At 39.6% G+C, this 9,058-nt stretch overlaps 2 protein-coding genes across 2 annotated transcripts in view; one reads left to right on the top strand and one right to left on the bottom strand.

Annotated features, from left to right (window-relative positions):
* Positions 1-960, bottom strand: part of LOC107560331 (uncharacterized protein C3orf30-like) — a 2,925-nt gene extending 1,965 nt beyond the window's left edge. The window contains exon 1 of the mRNA XM_016244477.1: positions 915-960. The gene's annotated coding sequence lies outside the window, so the exon portion shown is untranslated. The remainder of the gene's footprint in view (positions 1-914) is intronic.
* Positions 945-9,058, top strand: part of zbtb20 (zinc finger and BTB domain containing 20) — an 87,077-nt gene continuing 78,963 nt past the window's right edge. Inside the window, exon 1 of the mRNA XM_016244475.1 lies at positions 945-1,195. The gene's annotated coding sequence lies outside the window, so the exon portion shown is untranslated. The remainder of the gene's footprint in view (positions 1,196-9,058) is intronic.

Genomic DNA, 9,058 nt, shown 5'->3' with positions numbered 1-9,058 from the left:
TATATATATATATATAAAGCAGCGCGCCTGAAAAAAAATCACTTAGGCTCGAAGGTTGATTATTCCTCGTCTAGACTACAGACGACCGCGCGCGCGCACGCACACACCTGTCATTGTCTAGACTGGGGGGAGTCGGGGGAGGGGGTGCTCAGTGTAGCTGGGGACTCGTGAGCCACTATTGCATTATTTTGTGTCAGTCACAACGGCTCTGTGAACGTATTGGTGAAGAAAAAAAGTTCGGTGTCACTTTTCACGATCTGATTGGCCAGCAATACCGTCAGCAACTTTTCTTACGTTTCCTTGAGGTCAGCTAGGGACGTTAAAAAATAAATAAATGAGAAAATAGAAATGCGTAGAAAGTAAAAGGCACGGTGAACAATCTAGCTTGTTGGTCTTCCAACTGACAGGCAGCGTCATCGTCCAATGTGGGACCAGATATGATTTTGAGAACTGTATTGACGTCGTCCCTAACCAATCTAAAGTAGGCTATCTATAACTGATTAACATGCAGGATTCTCGGATGACTGGCCTTTTGATCGAGGATGGGACATAGATTTCAAGGAGTTTAATTCGCGCTCATAACACCAAATAACGTCAATGTCTTTGCAATGTATGCATTTGTTTATCCTCAAGAAGCAGCGCGTACAAGCAGAAACTCCTCAAAAGGGGACCACAACAAGCGCATCGAAATACTCAACGGAAAACGGCGCACTTGTACAGTGACCGATAATTAAGAAACTGAGGATGCACAGTGGCCATGCTGGTTCAAGCACGACAATTGCGATAAGGCAGAATAGTTTCACTTTCAGAGCCACAATGGAGCCAGTTTCAACGTTCCTCGCCGCGCGGAAGGGAGGGCGTGCGGCTCACCGATTGGGGTAAAGTCATGTTGAACGATTTATATCACAACCTACGTGCTTCAAGAAAGTCCATTCTGTTCCAATCGCCAGTAGAAAGGCGTGGCTGCCCAAAATCTTCGACGAATAGTGAAAAAATGGGAGGGCACGAGTGAGCTGCGTGATGTCCTCTCCGAAGGTAGGCTGCAGCGTGTGTTTATTGATGAGATGAAAGAAGATGGAAGTGAGAAATGAAACAAAGTAAGGGACAATATTAAAAAACTCAGTACTTGCCTGGGGAAAACCGGGGAAGCTGTGAAGCGCTGTAGCCACTGGAGAAGAAACACTTAAAGCAGCAGGTAAGAAATAGGGAGAGGGAAGGGAGGGGGAGGGTACTTATACTATTTATGTTAGGCTATTTATAAGAGTAATAGAAGTCATTCCCTTGATATGAGGTGGGGGAAAAAACTTAAGCATGAAGCATATGCTAATAGCTCAAATACAAGACTTTAGTCCTTGTTCATCAATATCTTATACATAAACCAGCTTTGAAGAAGATACAGAAAACTTGTAAAATTACATTTAGTTGTAAAATAATTGCCACTCCGGATTATAGGATCTGTAGGCTGAGTTCTCTCAAAACAGCCAATGTTTGTCTGATATTAAACAAAAAAAGACTCGTGGTTGCCCGAAGTGACGTCTCAGGTAAAATGACCATATAATTCCTTGCTTGATCACTGATCTTCTTGTAGTTTAACAGTTGGCAGGCTATGAAGACTTTTTCGGTAGTTTTTTATAAGTTGTATTATTTTTATTTTGCGAAGTGTTAGACGTTACAGTGAACCATGACACGAAAAGCACAATACGACTCAACAGAGCCGCTAGGGACTTCCGTACGACCAAAATATTTGATAGAATAACACCTCTCTAACTGCGTGTTAAGTGTCAAGTATCAGCGATTAAAGACCGTCAGGGCTACGATACAAAATGCTCTGTTCAGCTATAGAGGAATAGACGAGATTGAAATGATGATTTAAACATTTCAGCCGCTTATCTGGAATCCCAGTATTTTCCGGGCTATTGCTAATATTTTATTGACCCCGGTAGATTTGCGCGCTAGCCTCCGGTCTCGGGATATCGGAGATAAACATAATTGTTTTGTATGTTGTTGTTTTGTGTAGACGTTCTTAGAAGCTCGGACAAATTCTATAGAAACTATGGAGTTTTGTAGGGAGTGTATCGGGCGCTTTAACATGTCCGTTATTTGTCATCATTAAATTAGGATACGCAACCTAACCAAGTGACCGGAATTTTAGCCCTCGCTCCAAGTATGTGAAGAAGCCGAAATGTAGTTTTAGTTACAAAAGATAAATGGCCATCTGTTCCGTATTCTAATGCCTGTACCTACTGAATGACCTCTTTTTGACTCCGTGTTGTGAAGTGCCAGCTTGTTGCCTATAACGCACGCGTTTGTAGGCTAAGCAAACAATAAATCACTCGGCCATTTTAATACAAAAAACTTCATATGGCAAAACTAGAGCGGCTCGTCTTCAGGTTTTGGAGGTAACGGGGCCTTCAAGCAGCGGTCCGATCACAGCGCTGATAGTATTGTTATCTCTATGTGGTGTAGGATACGAGACGGTGGGTATGGGAACCATGGCATTGGCCCGTTGTGGAAAAAACACCCCAGTCACGTTTTTCATTAATTTATCGTATGCCCTCTGTTTCCCGACGCTGTATTATAAAATGTCTGTCTTATATAATCTGTTTATTTATAGCAAATGATATGAAAAGGTTGTCATTTTTGTGGGGAGATTCTATTCGATGTTGGCTACTTTGATTTTTGGAATGTTTTATCTGAACGAATGAGCTGAAAGAAGGAAACCTTGTTATTTTACCATATAAACAAAATGCTTTGGCATCTTGTTTAGCAATGTGTACGTTTGTTAGCACCTTTTCTTTTCTTCCTCCTCTTTTTTTTTTTGCTGAGCGCCAGTCTCTCAGACGGTTGGTAGTGCGGCCTTGGAAGTTTGACTGTACCCCTTTACTGATTGATAAGACACACAAATTATATTTTAACGGTCAAATATTATTTCAGTAAACGTTAAGGATTTTTTAAAAGTGAAGTGCTGGCGTATATGGAATACAAGCGAATTGTTATTAAATAAATCATGACCTCTGTTCTGTTAACCCTGTGTGCTGCTCTGCGTTAATGTATTTATTGCTAGCTTTGCTGTTAGCCAGTCGTCTTCTAAACCTGTGGATGTCTGAATAACCACGTTTTGCCCAATTACTCTAATCCATGTCAAATGTCAGTTTTTCGGTGAAAATTTGAATCTCTCCCTGTGTATTTCTTTGTGTTTCAGACCGTTTTTACGCCTTTATAAGAGAGTGATGTAGCTAGGCATGCATTAGGTAACGTAAGGCAGTGTAGGCTACTATAAATCGTCATAAAATATTATAGCATTCTCAAGTCATTTTTTAACTTAAAATATTATTACAAATATATAGGCTATGCCAGAAACAATATTTTCTGTGTTTTTATTTATTATTTTTTTTCACTGCACTTTTTTTTTTATATCTGATACCGGCCTCCTTTCATAGAACTGTTTTGTAAAATTCTTCGTGAGTCTGCAGGGAGGGCAACGTCGAGTAAGTTAACTCTTTCTATATTTATAGCAAATTAGGTTTTCATTTTAGTCAGCACATTTAAGTCAAATACAAGTTAGTAGGCTATATTAGTCTGTGAATTAAGCTTTTTCCCCAAACGTAGTACAAGACTGCTCCGCATACATTTGAACACGTTGTCCCTTATTCTTATGCACCTGTTTAATTCAGTTGGAATCTGTTTTTAGTCGCGTACTGTATGTGTATCAATTAAAAACGTGTGTAGTTTTATGGCTGATTTGGACAGTAGTTAAGATAGGGAGGAGGGCCTTGGCTGCATGAAGGGTGTTTGTCTGTCAGCTTTACCGACTTTAAGTTGCTTTATGTGTGAACAAGACTTTGAGAAGTATGTTTTATGTTAGTTTAGGGCTGTGTATACCAAAACCGAAAATAAACTTTTTAGTTATACTTGAATGTATTGCAAATACAAATACATATTTTGGAAGTCACAACAGTCTCACTATATCCAGTCTGTGCCTCCTTCAATTGGTTTTCACGTGTTAATGCACTATAGTTTAGCTACTAAACGAGATTTTTCTTATCACTTTTCAGTAATGAAATGTAGCTCATAGCTCTAGCAATGTCAGTTATGTGATGCTTGGAAATATGTGACAATTTTGTCTGTAAAGACGATAAACGTTTAAGACGTTATGTACCTAGACGAACCAGTGAGAGTTGTACATTCTTGAGTGGCTTTATGTTTCTTGAAGTTTTGAGGTACTACAATAAGGTATTGTTAGTAAGTGATATCATATAAACATTAACTAAGCCCTCTAGTTTTAGAACAAAATGTATTGTTTCTTTAGGAGCTTTTCCCAACATTAATATTAATATGTAAGTTTGTATTTTTATTTAGCTTATCTTATCTTTTTTTTTTTTTTTTTTTGTTTGCACTAAAGAGTAATGTGTTTATTGTGTGATTATTGATCTAAGGTGTATATTGATTGTTGTTTATATAATGATCAGCTCATTGAGTTTAACCATTATTGTGCAGTATAAGAGGTCGTGATCATGTTTTCATACACTTTTTTTTAAACATTCATGCCCCATCACTTTTGAATATTGTTTGATGTTTAATGATACATCAAAGTGGTTTAATTTCTGTGCATGATTATTTATTTATTTATGTATGTATGTTGCTTGTGATAGATGCGATATTAATACGTACAGACTCAGGGTTAGTGTGGCTTAGGGTTAATATGAATTTATATTCCTATTCTTAATGTTTACTAAAGTTTTAAAGAAATGTTAAACATATTCTTTTGTCTATTTTTGGTGAGATGGAAATGATAAATGTGACCAAAAAACAACAAATGAATCATGATCTTAGGAATATTGGTATTCGTAGATCAAAAGGAGGCATTGTGTGCTGTTTATTTTGGAAACATCAAACCCTCTTAGTGCTTCAAACGTAATGCTCAAATGCCACTGCAAGACACTTTTAAAGAGTTTGTCAGTTGGTTTGCAATTGATTATTTGACAGAATGACGCTTTAATGATGCTAAATTACAATTAAATAATTACAGGTCTACACAATTACAATAATTTTGTAAGATGATTTGTCACAGTGGAAGGGCCGTTCTAATTATTCTTAAATCGGTACTTGATAGCATTGTTTACTGTTATGCTGTTTGCTGTACCGTTAGACTAGAGGTAACTAAGTCAGATTGCCATCTCACTAGTTTGGATGGTGACCTTCACTAATATAATTAAATGTCAAGGTCAGAGTCAGTTAATTCCTCTTATGATCAGACAATACTGTTTAGACATAGATTTGCGGTACAACACATGTTGCATTACATCGAAGTCCAAGGGTAAACCGTAATGATAGCTAAACATTTCAACTGTGGTTCAAACAGGAGAACAAGAATATAAAACAGAGGCAAATGCACAAGTCCATATTAACGGCATTACCTAGATAGAGTACTGATGCCAATTATACATTATAGAAACACAATACAATACAATATATAAGGGTGAATGTGCGTACAGTTTGAGCCAAACACTGGCAGGAACTGAAAATATTACCTTATGGTATCTCAGCTCAGACAAATGTCCAAATACCCATTCTTATGCAATGTAGTATTGACAGTAGGGGAGGGTATTAATATTTTATGCATTATAGGCATTTGACCTTTTGGCTTTGCTTTCTTTATGATGTAGTTGCAACACTTACATTTTGGCCTGTCATGTGCTATGATATTTCATATCATAATGATCATCAGTTTTTTTATTGCTTGGTATCCTGCATCAGGAGGCCTTCACATGGTTTGAGGAAATCCTTGACTATAGAATGGTCAACAGCACTCCCTCCTGAACTGATGTTGTGTAACCTATTTTTTATTTAATTTTTTTTTACATAATGCAGATTCTGGGGTTTTAATTATGCAAACATGCCTGACATTTTATTTATTCTGATGTTCTGGGCCTAACCAGTAGGAGGAGTGATTTTACTTTAGGGCTGTTTATATTGGTTTCTCTTGATTTTCCTAAATAGATTACACTGTTTACTGGTATCATGTAAATATGGCAAAAGTGCATTAATATGTAACTAAAACAAAAAAAACAATAGGCACTAAAATTCTAGAACTAAAAGTCAGGACTTGAAAGATTCCATATTGAGTTGAGAATCATGGCTTTTGTAGATCCATCCAAAGATTGTTACTTATTGTAAGACTTTTAGTACATGATGATGTTTCTCTTACGTAGAAGAACAATTTTACATCAAAACTCATGGCATAGCCTAGATCATGACATAGAGGGGAAACCATGGTAACAATGGTCAAACACAGATGCAGGCAATTTGTTCACATTTAGATTTTCTCTTTCAAGGGTCTACAACAATAATTCAGCAACTGTACAAAAATACATATGTAAAATGTATCAAAATTTTAGTTTTCTTATATGTAAAAATGGCTTGAGTTGGTTAACGATAAGTAATGTCCCGTGAAGACAGAAAATGCAAAGAGATATATTATTCTCCATTTAAACCTTGAAGGTACACTCAACCAAGTTAAATAAATAAATAAAAATACAGTAGCTGTTTGCATTTCACACTGATCTCAGAACAGTTTCTGAGATCTCAGTTTCTGTTGATGAAACGTATGCATATGTCAAACGTGTTCACTGTTCCAATAGGAGAAGTATTAACGGACACATAGGCTAACAAAATCGGCGGCACAAATGCGGAATTGAGTAAAGGCTGTAACAACAAAGGCTGTTTAACACATTACCACTCCACACTGTTAACAAGTCTTTATTCTTACTGGCAAGGACTAGTTTTTGAAGACGATCAGTGGTGTGCTGCACAAAACAGAGGTTTTTTTTCCGGTGGGACAAATATATAATGTATCATGTTTCTGGGAAGACAACAACTGTCATCGAATGCACGCACTCACACACACATGTGTGTGTGTGTGTGTGTGTTGCTATAGTTTGAGGACATTTGTCTGTGACTTGTGTCTGGTTCAGAGGGGAGGGAATAAGCCTCACGTTATTGCAGTGTCCCTATCCAGGTGTTGTTTATCCTACTCTGTATTATGTGGCCATTTTGGAAAGCGCACTTGACGTTTTTATGGGTATGTATGAACTGGACCAGTTTAAAGAGGATAGCTGCAGAACTGAGGAAACATTTTCAACGTTTTGAAGTAGGAATGGCCTTGAAAACTGTGTGCATAGGTGTACATACCTGTTGACAGGATGGCTATTGTTGCCAAGGCAATTTGGCAGAGGGGCAAGCATGTGAATTGTTTGCTGGCTAGTCTAACACAATTTTTGAGATTTTTTAATCTACAATTTCCTCACTAATTTGCAAAAGCAGAGAATATGGAATCACATTTTTTTATACTATGAATCATTTTGTAGTGCAGTTACTGCCAATGTTGTTACTTATTTTGCCAACTGTAATTCTATAGCATTATATATATTTTTAACCTATATATATATAATTTATGATTATTTTAGATGTACAGGACAAGTGTTGGAAGCGTGACTGAATTGTTTTCTAGCCAGTCAAACACTGAAAAAGCAGAGATCAAAGAATGATATTTATATTGCCTAATATGAATCTTTTGGATTTTGCATGACATGACATGACATGTGGCATGACATGACATGTGGCCAAGTATGGTGACCCATACTTGGAATTAGTGCTCTGCATTTAACCCATCCAAAGTGCACACACACACAGCGTGAACACACACACCGTGAACACACCCGGAGCAGTGGGCAGCCATTTTTGCTGCGGCGCCCAGGGAGCAGTTGGGGGTTCGGTGCCTTGCTCAAGGGCACCTCAGACATGGTATTGAAGGTATACCTTGATTAGGACTGCAACAATGAATTGATTGTAATCGATCGTAGCGGGGGTCACAGAGCAAGATACGGCAGGAAAAAGTGTGCAACACAAGTATAAGCATAATCTATGTATGTGTATAAATGCAGATTCAAGGTTTATATGTTCAATGCAGATGCAAATTGAAAAACTATTTGTATTGTAACAGGGTGAAGAATCACACGACAAGTAATCTCAATTAATACCCCGGAGGGTGGATTTATTGGGGTGATGGGGGTTAGTGAAAAAATAACGGGGTGAAGAATCACATGACAAGAAATCTCAATCAATACCCCGGAGGGTGGATTTATTGGGGTGAGGGGTGCTCGTGAGAAAGGTCCAGGTAGGTGCTCCGGTGCCGTGAGTGCTCTCTTCCGTCTTCCCAGTGCAGAGGGTCCGTGCAGTGCTCCTGTGGGGCTGGTCGGTCATACGCTGCTGTCTGTGGGAAAAGTGAGAAGGCGAGTTAGTGCTCAGTCTCATGGAGGAATCTCCTAGATGGCAGGGCAAGCGTGGCTTATGTAGCCGCCACCTGATGAGGTGCAGCTGTGACTGATCAGCCTGTGATGATGGCCAGGTGCTCCTCGCTTGTTTCCGGGGCGACGCTGATGAAGCCTCGGGAGGCTCGTCACACACTCCCCCCCCAAGCGTCGTTCTGGTCCTGTTAACAATATGAGATACTAGGGGAGAGCTTTGGTTTTGTTTGTGTGCGACAGTCGTCCGCGAGGGGCTGTCGCACTGTTTTGAGTTTATTTTATTATTAAAGTTTGTTTAAGTATTCGCCGGTTCCCGCCTCCTTCTTCCCGACCTACAAACTACGTTACAATGACCAAGGTGAACTTCCGGCCCAGGAGGTAGTACCGCAGCTCCAGGACTGCCTACTTGACGGATAGGGCCTCCTTCTCCACCGCGGCGTAGTTCCTCTCGGCCGGGATCAGCTTCCTGCTGATGTAGATGACCGGATGCTCCTCACCCTCCTGGATCTGTGACAGGACGGCTCCCAGTCCTGTGTCGGAGGCATCCGTCTGCAGCAGGAAGGGGCAGCTAAAGTCCAGGGCTCGGAGGACGGGCTCCGAGATGAGGGCCCCCTTCACCATCTGGAAGGCCTCCTCCGCTGCTGGTGTCCACTCTACCTTCTCCGGCTGCCCCTTTCTGGTCAAGTCTGTCAGGGAGGCAGCTAAAGAGGAGAAGTTGGGGATGAAGCAGCGATAATACCCCGCCAACCCTA

The sequence above is a fragment of the Sinocyclocheilus grahami genome, unplaced genomic scaffold, assembly GCF_001515645.1.
Source record: "Sinocyclocheilus grahami isolate Dianchi unplaced genomic scaffold, SAMN03320097.WGS_v1.1 scaffold720.1, whole genome shotgun sequence".
In the NCBI taxonomy this organism is placed as follows: Eukaryota; Metazoa; Chordata; class Actinopteri; order Cypriniformes; family Cyprinidae; genus Sinocyclocheilus; species Sinocyclocheilus grahami.
This window is presented reverse-complemented; position numbering and strand designations above follow the sequence as displayed.